This window comes from Leuresthes tenuis, unplaced genomic scaffold (genome assembly GCF_036924035.1).
Source record: "Leuresthes tenuis unplaced genomic scaffold, fLeuTen1.0.hap1 SCAF_6, whole genome shotgun sequence".
In the NCBI taxonomy this organism is placed as follows: Eukaryota; Metazoa; Chordata; class Actinopteri; order Atheriniformes; family Atherinopsidae; genus Leuresthes; species Leuresthes tenuis.
The window spans coordinates 24,926,952-24,936,318 of record NW_027325360.1 but is presented as its reverse complement, the minus strand read 5'-3'; positions in this window follow the sequence as shown (position 1 = coordinate 24,936,318).

Here is a 9,367-nt window from a genome sequence, read left to right as displayed (position 1 = left end):
ACCTAAGTTGTTGCTTGGATACTTCAAGTTGGGAATATATGTTTTGCCTCATGACAGATTATGCTTTTACTTAAAGTGACATTTTGATATCACAGATAGAATTTGGGCTTAGATTTGGGAAGAATCATTATGGGTGAAGCTGGGAATGTCGACAGGCTGTGTGGGTAATCTGTAAGTGGATGCAGGATCATAAATGAAAAGTGAAAAACACAAGAAAAGATAAGAACTGAGAGCAAACCTCCCCCAGAAGATGGCACTATCAAACTAATAGTTCATGCTGGCTGGTTCATGTTTCCTCTCATCAGGAGGAAGTGCCAGGGATCTGCCCTCTCCCTTATCTCTCTGTCACGATCCTGTTGAGGTGAAGTCAGCAGACAGACAACAAAATCCGTTTGAGTTGATATATTTTGAAAAGCTTCAATATATTGACTATAAAGGCTTCTGTCAAGACGTGAGTCATCGTAAGCCAACATTACCAGCTGTATGATTGCTGGGTTTGTTGATTGTTTGATGTTCAGGAAAAGCACCAACAAACTTGAGAGCAATAGATAATAAAGAAAAAAGACTTTGATGGAAATCTGTCTGTCTGTCTAATGTGAGCTATTGTATCTGAGTAGAATAAGAGGATAAAATTAGAACAGTTAACAGTTAGCTGTCTTTGAATTTAATTATCTGGCATATGATAAAAGCTTATTTTAAGCACTGTGATTTTCTCTGAGCAACAATAAACTGTGGTGCAAAGTAACTTGTAGTTTCTCATTGTAACAGCAATGGAAAAACCGCAAATCTAGCATATTTTTATTCTAATAATGGCTCAGGACAAGGTAGAGCAGTTGACAAATAAACTTTTCTGTAAATAAAGATAGAAAATAAATAAAAGCATACATATAAATGCATGATAAATATAAAGCAACTAGAGGAAACAAAGGATATATAGCTTGAATGCTGGATGTCAGGGGCTTAATACAAACTATTAAAGTAAAAAGTATGTGAGAAGTTGAGCTTTAAAAATCATGACAGCTAGATCTTGGTGCCTTAACCATAAAATCATCCTGGTCGAGTTTCAAGCCTTACACTAAAGTAGTTTAGACACCTAGTCTAGTTATTTGTGTAAAACAGACTGTAAATTGAAAAAAAACAAATAAATAATAAATGGATTTAGCTTCACGGGTCAAAAAGATCAGGCTAACAAGGAAAAGCTTTAAAGTGCTGACAGCTGCTAGGTGCTATCTCCAAAAAGGTTTAGACTCCAGTAGTCCCACTCAAAAAGCATTCATTTCTCTCCCAGAATAAAAATTCATTGTAGTGTTGTTAGATAGATTAAATCCTTCGGATGAATAATTTTACAAATAAGAATATCAAGATGGCCAAGCTAAATGCTAGATTCAAAAGGATACATGCCAAATAAATGGGTGTTGTCACTGTGGCTATATGCTCACTATTTATATATGGTATGTACAAATGTTATCAGATGTGATATTTTTTAAAAGAGACAACATTATTGTCATTGTTAGGTTTATAGTTTCATTTGGAGTGTGAGTGTGCGTGGTTGTTTGTCCCGTTTGAGTCTGTACTGGCCCTGCGATGGACTGACCACCTGTCCAAGGTGTGCCCTGCTCATCGCCCAACAGCAGCTGGGATAGGCTCCAGTCTTCAGCTGGATTGGACAATTGATTGATGGATTTTATTAGGGTTAGGTCTACTTCAAAAAGTTTGTATACTTAATATCATTTTTCTTATATTTCACATTATTGCTGCTTTTTTTAATCAACTTGTATCTGAAATGCATAACTTTAATTCCTGTTTCTTTATTAAGGTGGGGTAGCAGTTCATTCTTTCTTTGAGATGAGCCAGACCAAGTAGGCATTATGCAAAAGTTCTACATCATGATGTAAAATCTATTTTCACACGGCGGCTGCTCCATGTCTGCATAAAGCAAGACGTCCTCATCAACTGCTGCTGTTTTCTTTCAATAAGTCATGCAAACAAGACAGATGGGACTCGGGCACATGTAGTGTGTGCTTACAAATAACAAGCCAGCTTTGTGAAATTGGCTGAGTGACAACAGCGTCATTGATAAGAGCAGCGTTCTTCACTGGCCCCCCTCACACTTACCACATACACGCCAACTCAGCTCTATGACTACCTCTGTTGTTGGCTCAAATTTTGCCTCTGTAACTTACAAACAGGTCAGAGACTCACAACGAAGGTGATTCAGTCCTGCCTTGAACATAATGTGTGAAAAGGGCTGTAGATGAGTAAGAGAAGAAAAGGCTGGACTACAAATTACCTATTATGGGTGGTTCAGGAGCAGTGGCTGTGACATCAGAATAAGTTGGTTGTCTTGTTGCCTCTCCTTTAATTCTACATGCAGTCAAAATAATGTCAAGCCTTTTTCTTTCTCTTCTCTGCTGGTTTTCCCTGACTCTTTAAGTGAGTGGAATAGATTACCAAAGATAAACTTATTGTGCCTTGTGCAAGAAATGACAGACCTCTGTGTACGCTGACCCTGACTCAGCCTCCTGGTGCTTACTCAGTGACTCTAAATGGATTAAGTTGTCAGTTGGACAGCCCATCTGAGATTTTTTTTAATATCTGGCCTGAGGTATATCAAGCAAGCGTCTGCCAAATGGATAACACAGGGATTTACTTAGATTTTATTGCAACTTTCTCTCTCCCTCTTTTCTCATTGCAGTAAGATATAGTCATGCCCTCTGTCATCCCTTGAGGATGTCTGACCTGAACATTAATAACACATTGAGTAGATTGAATAGAAATATATTCAATGAAATCTAGCGTGAACATTTTTTCTTTTACTTTAATTGAGCAATATGTGAGGTAAATAATTGAAATACTTCCCGCATTTATCACTTTCAAAGCTCAGTCTTACTCTTTTGCAGGTTTCCAACGAACCAAAGCTTCAGTGTAAGCTCGAAGGGCGCTCAAAGTGTGTATCTCTTCCACCAATACAAACACCAGTATCAGATTTTACTTTCTTACAGAAAGTGATCTAGATCTACAGCAAAATCTAATGGGTTCTTCCTTAACCCGTTTTTCCTCATCTCCACATAGTTTCATGAAATGTGCCTTGTAAGCTTTGTGAAATCTTTCTGGCAAACAGACAAAAGAACAGCAATGGTCTGATATATCCTACTTGGCTCTCCTCTTGGCAGAAGATTGAAGAACAACAAAAACATGAAAGAGTCTGGTGGGCTTAATGGATTAAAGATGAGACATAAGATTAACCTGAAGCTTGCTTACTCTGACATGAGAGAAAGCTAGGTTTATTTGACAAGAAGTAACACATGTATCCCCATGTTTGCAATAACCACCAATTTTAGCCTCTTTGCAGGAACTCAGCCTGGACCTTGAGCCTTTCCTTGGATTATTTTGTTTAAGGTGCTGAAGGACTGTCTGTACTGCTAAAATGTCAACAGTGTTTGGGCTTGAAGAGCAGGAGGAGGTCTGTGATAGTGCAGCTGGTCCTGCTTCGTCACATCAACGATCCACAGTGAAAAACATGGCAGTTGTTTGTGTGTGTTTGTGGATTTCCTTCTTTGGGTGGTGTGTTTGGTTTGTTGAGCCTGTTTTGTTTGTGTTTGAAGGGGTGTCTGTGGGTGCTTTTATACCACAAAATATCTTTTAACAATAGATTCTGTTTGTGACAGAGCTATAAACCAAAAAAGTCTAGAAACAACACAGTGATATTAGCTTTACTGTAAAGGTTATTTATTTTTTCATTTGTTTTGGGAGTACAGGAGCTAGTTAGTGCTGCGTTGATCAGTTAAATGTTGCCAGTTACATAAGGAGAGACATAATGAGCGCACACATCCCTAAAAACAAATTTCACCACCACAAAGAAAAACCTCGGTATTTGCTTCAGAGATTGAAACTTATGTGATACAGGAATATTTTCAGAGGCATATGGGCAGATGGGCGTCTTTTACATGATATTATTTACGTGGATCAAATTTTGGATGTGGTATTTCTGTGTGCAATTTGAATGTTCTCTCTATGCGTGAGTGGGTTCTTTCCAGGTACTGAGGCTTTCTACCACTTTCCAAAAACACATTGTTAGTTTAATTGGTGATTCTAAATTGACTGTAGAGTCAAGTTAGTGAGTGTCAGCGTGAGTTGTTGTTTGTCTCTGTGTTGGCCCTGTGATAGATTGGCAACCTGTCTAGGCTGGATCCTGCCTTTCGTTTGATGGCAGCTGGGATAAGCTCCAGCCCTCCCGACCAACCCTGAATAGGAGGAAGTGGGTATGGAACAGATGAATGAATAAACAGATATGAAGGAAAAAAGACAATAGGAAGAGAAAATGAGGAAGAAGATTAAGAGGCACAGATGAAAAATAGCCACATAAAAATGGTCTTATCTCATTATCAATAGTTTAATATCTTTTTTAGATTAATTTTGAATTCTCTGATCATTTACAGCACACAGTATAGTAACACTCATGTGCATTGTCTTTTCAGTAGTCAATGAGCCAAAACTTCAAATATATACAAGGACAGTACAAACACTCTTTGATTTAATTGAGTTTTTAACTGTATGTTTCTCCATAACTGAGTTTTTACAGCTCTTGGTTCAGTGCAACTACATTGCATCTATAAGGAACAAAGAACGTATGTATCACTAAGTGTCTTGTGTACAATATATAAAATATGGACATGTTCACCTCTCACAATATGAAGCCACTGCAGAAGTACAATTAAGTCAAATACCACCGACAGCGATGCAGCGCCTGCTCCACAACATCTCTGGGTCTAATAGTTTCCTGTTTAAATTAACATCAATTTCTTTCATGAAATTCTGAGCCAATGAATTTCCCCCACAAGTCATTATGCTGTAATGACTTGTAAGCAAATTTGACCCATTATGATCAGTGTGTCAATCAATTCCAAAAGGATGGTTATTAGCGTGAAAGATCAGTGTTTGGGGGTGTGACTGTCTTGATTATGGAAGGGACTGACAAGTGGCACGGACAAGTCAGGCCCCAGGAAATTCATTCACTGGTGAACTGATACTGATGTCTGATGCTAATTGCTTTGATTCATAGCTGTTATTTTGTTGTCACCAACACGGGACAAGTGAGTACGGTAGTCAATATATATTTTCCATAGACAGTTTTGCTGTTTTAGATTGTTTTATTCCTGTTTAGGATCACTGAAATATGACTTAGATTTTTGGTCTAACCAACTATTAGAACATTCAGATTTTTATATTCAATATGTGCAATGCACTCAAATGTTGGTGTGTTTCCCCCTAACATTTTTGACAAGACAATGAAAAATTTACATCAATACCAGAATTTACATGAATACTGAATGCTACCCATTAATCAAGCCAGCTCAAATGTTGGATGATAACTAGTAATGATAACCTCTCTTACAAAGCAAATTTTAAAAAAGTTGGGACACTGAGAAAATGTAATTGATAACAGATGGCAATGTTTTGCAAATCTCGTAAACCAATATTTTGTTCCCAACAGAACATAGAAAAGTTATCAAATGTTGAAAGTGAGACATTTTATGATTATACAAAAAATATTAGCTCATCTTGAGTTTGGTAGCAGCAACACATCTCTAAAAAGTTGGGACAAGTTCATGTTTACCACTGTGTGGTATTCCTGCTTCTATTAACAGCAACCTCTAATCTGGGAGCTCAAGAGACCAGTTGCTGGACCTTTGAGAGAGTAATTTTGTCCCATTCTTGTCTGATATAGGATTCCAGCGGCTCAACACTCCTGGGTCCTCTTTGCTGTATTTTGCATTTAATTTTGTGCCAAATCTTTTTTCAAATCTTTTAATTTAGTAGAAAGTCTGGACGGCAGGCCAGTCCAGCACTCTTCTGCTATGAAGCCATGCTGCTGTACTAGATGCAGTATGTGGTTTAGCATTGTCTTGCTGAAATATGTAAGGACTTCAATGAAAAAGAGATAATTCAGTTGGGAACATCTGTTAAAACCTGTTAATGCCTTTTAGCACTACTGGTGGCTTCCTGGATATGCAAGTTCTCAGTTCCATAGGCACTAATGCACCCCATACCAGGTTGCAGGTTTTTTAACTGATAACAAGCCGAATTATCTGTTTTTAGTCCAGAGGTGAATAATTTTTTCTAAAAATATTGATTTGCCTGACCATAGAATCATTTTCCACTTTGCCTCAGTCCACTTTAAATGAGCTTTGACCCAGAGAAAATGGTGGTGTTTCTGGGTCACGTTCACATATGGTTTCTTCCTTGCACGATAGTGTCATGATAATAGTTTTCTGTTAGATTTATAGGTTTCTGTTAAGTCATTAGTTTTGCCATGTTTTCCCTCAGCCACTCTTGGTCATCAGTTCACTCACTTCACCTGTGCTTTCCCCCTCAGCTGCACTCCATCACCAATCACCTCCTTTCAGTATTTAGTTTCCAGGTCCCCCATGCACTTGGCCAGATCCTCACTGTCTCTCATGTGTGTTAGGTTTGTCATGCCAAGTTTCCATGTTTTTTGGTCCTAGTCAGTTTGTTTTTCCCAAGTATTTATTACATAGTTTAGGTTTTTGTGTATTCCGGCTCAGCCGTGCTTTTTGTTTTGTCTAAATAAATCAGGTTTTTATTTTAAAATATCTGCATCCGGGTCCAACTTCTCCAGGCCACGCACCCAACCTCACCAATCGTGACTGATAGAGCTTTAACCTGCACTTGTGGATGGCACAGTGACCTGTGTTGACCACAGAAAATGATTTTTGGTAATATTTCTCAGCCCATGCAGTAATTTCCATTTGGAGGCATCAAAAACAGGACTCAAAGATGAGCCATCTTTACCTCAGAGACTCTGCTTCTCTGAGGTACTCTTTTTTTTTTATACGCAGTCATACTACTGTTACCAAAAAAAACTTTCTAGTTGCAACACGTTCTTCAAGCTGTTACTTCTTAGTAGCACTTAATTTTCCAGCCTTTTGTTACCCCCTTCCAAACTGTTATGAGACATGTTGCTGCCATCAAATTCAAGATGAGCTAACATTTTTTATGAAGTTGTAAAATGTATAATTTTCAGCATTTTTTATAGCTCTTATGCTCTATTGTAAAAAAAGATATTTGATTATGAGATTTGCATAGCATCTGAAAAGAAGAGTTTTACCATATTCCTGAGAATATTTATAGAGGATTTTATTTTTAAAAAGAAAGAAGAGACTTCAAGTAAGACGATTTAATACCAGTAAGCAGCTCGGGGCTGAGACAGAATGGATACATAATTGACATCAGTTCTTGTCCAACGGTTCATTTAAAAACTGACTTTCATAGTGCAGGGAGTTGTCACTTTGATTCCCCAGCGTAGTCATAGTCTAAATCTGGTGGCTGATCTGAACACGTTGATGCCAACTTTGCTAGAGAACGAGCTTCTCTGATGTATATTACATCGTTACAGCTTCTGTGCTCCTTTTTTTTTTTTTTTTTTTTTTTAAAAGAATTGGGATTCTAAAACCCCCCCAACAAGCTGTAAAGCTGTGGTTCACAAAGCAAAGGGGGTGGGAGAATCATTTGGTAAAAAAAATAAACATTTGTTTACAACATATTCAATGTTTCAGAGCCTTGATCATGAGGCATTTACCTGATATGGTTTTACAACAGTCTTGAAGGAGTTCCCAGATATGTTGAACACTTGTTTGCCACTTTTCTGTCCCTCTGCAGTTCAACCCATCCCAAACCGTCACAGATTGAGGTTGGATCATTGTGGAGGCTACATTGAACGATGCAAAATTCCTTTTTGTTCCTTCTTGGTGTTAGGTTCTGGAGAGGACTGGACCCAAAAGCGAACAGCAGACAGAAGGTGAAGATCAAAAGGGATTTATTAAGGGAGGGGGGAGTTAAGGATCTCAGGAGGCGAGGGGAATTAACCAGGGTCCGGGTGAGGTGGAAGGAGGTCTTGCGTCCGGGTGACTCCGTGCAAGGCTCGCGGGACGAGTGATTCCCGTGTTCCGAAGTTCCCGTGTATGTGCTCGTGAAGGCAGGCTCGGTTATGGGCTGCGCGCTGGCTCGGTGGCAGACTGGGCTGGGTAGAGATCTCTGGCTTGACATCCAACTGGCATGCGCGTTCGGCCGTAGTGAGACAATATTCCGACACCACAGGCCAGGAGGGAGCAGGCTTTAACAGGTGCCAGATTGGTAATGGGGCACAGGTGGGAATGGTGAGAGCGCTCCTCCCAGCCGTCCAGCCCAGCCTGAAAAAACAACAGGAGACAACCAGCCAGCACCCAGGTACAAACATAACTAAATGGCAACAAAAGGTCATAATCACCACACTTGGTCTAAACTTGATTTGTCCTACACAGTGTATTGCAGCTCCTATTGATATTTTCCAATTGATAGACAAAATACATATAAGAATAAATAAAAGTAATTCAAAAGCACAATACACTTCATCACCTTTTTTCAACACTCCCACACTTTCGCCACTCCCACTTCAAAAAATTAAACCTTGCTTGTTGCTTCAAACAACTAGCTCATGTTGCATCCCATTATACACACTGAGAGAACAGATAGCTGTCTTGGAGTCTTTGACATGAACAAATAATTGTGGTTGTTTTTTCTCAAATACCTATTAAGGCAGAATGTGGTGACTGGAAGAAATTTTTTTCAGAACTTTTTCAGATTTTTTTTTTTAACATAGTTGCTGTGCCTGACACACAATCTTTGAAACAAATGAGGTTCTTCGGACTCCTCATAGCTCTTCTAACATGTTTTTACAAAAATCTCACATAAGTTAACAAAAACTACAAGTCAGAGCTATGACAAGGTTAATCTCACCTTAACTTTATGGTTGCTTTTCTTGACCTTGCAAGTGCTGCTGCATACCAGATTTGATGTCACAATACCTGGCGCACAGGGGCATTTGGTGTTGTCCTGCAACTCCCAGTTTGTGTGATCTCTTGTTGCCGTGTGCAAGTTTAGCATTTGAGAGCAGGAAGAACTGCAAGGAAGGGAGTGCAGGCTGTATGACTAATCAAAATCAGAGAGCGTACAGTAATTGCACATTTTACAATAACATTAAACAAAATTTAAAAGTAAAACACAAAAATTGAGCTATGTTTGTGTATGACTGATGTGTGTTCTATATATCTCTTTCAGGTGCTATTCCTGCAGTTTAGCGGTGCCATTTTCTCTGTACTGACATCAGCTGATATGGATGAAGACTGCAGTGAATCCACCGTATCTCAAGGGCTTGTAAAAACAAAAGTTATGTTATTGTGCTGACGTCATAGTTTGCTTGTGTAATAACCAGTGCCTTGAGCATAATCAGTGCATTGCTCACTGCCACTCATGCAGTTGCCGTGGTTACCAGCTTTTGTTTGCCTGATTGCCTTTTCTGAGAGATGTG